At 38.0% G+C, this 1,013-nt stretch overlaps 1 non-coding gene across 1 annotated transcript; it reads right to left on the reverse strand.

The window, feature by feature from the left end:
* Nucleotides 1-451: 451 nt before the first annotated feature.
* On the reverse strand, nucleotides 452-522 carry TRNAE-UUC (transfer RNA glutamic acid (anticodon UUC)). Its single transcript has one exon. It is a non-coding gene; the product is annotated as a tRNA-Glu (tRNA).
* Nucleotides 523-1,013: the final 491 nt, after the last annotated feature.

Consider the following 1,013-nt stretch of genomic DNA (forward strand, 5'->3'; position numbering starts at 1 on the left):
AAATAAACATGCAAAATAAAATATATATTCTGGTTATATGTATTTAAATTCTTTATATGTATAGAATAGTTAATTAAAAATAGGCGAAAGTAAGATCTCTAGTTACACAGACGAGGTATGAATTAGCAAATTGAAAGATCAGATCAAGGACATTTCTCAGAGAAAAACTCTAACAAAGAAATACAAAAGATTAAAAGATAAATTTAGAGAATAGTGGCATTGTTAGCTACCCTCAACTCAGCCCCCGACTCAGGAGTGCCCCATGCGCAGCAAAACAAAATGCTGACTGGTCCTACGCCAATCTCATGATCGGTTGGAGACTGTTGTGATCCGTAGGGTTCTCATCGGTTGATTTTAGGAAGTAGGTCACTAGGACTTTCTTCCACTGAAACCTGTTCAGCATCATAGCAACACCAAGCCTCCACGGACAAATGGGTGGTGGCTCATGAGGTGCATTGGCCAGGAATCGAACCTGAGTCTCCCGCATGAAAGGCAAGAGTTCTACCACTGAACCACCACTGCCCCGGAAACTAAGAGATAGGGAGGCTTGTATCTGGATAATAACATGCATTTATGTCAAAAACAGATAAAAATTAAAAGCAGTTTCTAGATTTTTTTTAAAAAAGGGTTTCAGATTGAAAGGGCCCTCAGAGCACTAAAGAGGAATGATAAAGAGAAACCTATACTTATATTTTACAGGGAAATTATAGGGTGTCAAAGAGGAGGAGGACTTAAATGGAAAGACTGAGTGAAAATGGAGCCTCAGGGTGTGAGGGACAGCAAGCCACAAGCAAGGTGTCAAGGATTAAGGTTGATAACTGTGTAAAGAAAGCTTACCGAAAACATGCAAATAAAGTCAGAAGATTGCAGAAACATTGTTTACCAAGCTCACTCAAGGAATATTTCATCATCTAGGAGAATATACTTTGTTAGACTTTTACTATTAATTAAGGGCTTGGTTCTGAAATTATACATTAATTTGTTGTCTGGTAAAAGTGCAAATAATGTCCAGT

Source organism: Trichechus manatus, unplaced genomic scaffold (assembly GCF_000243295.1).
Source record: "Trichechus manatus latirostris isolate Lorelei unplaced genomic scaffold, TriManLat1.0 scaffold00335, whole genome shotgun sequence".
Classification (NCBI taxonomy): domain Eukaryota; kingdom Metazoa; phylum Chordata; class Mammalia; order Sirenia; family Trichechidae; genus Trichechus; species Trichechus manatus.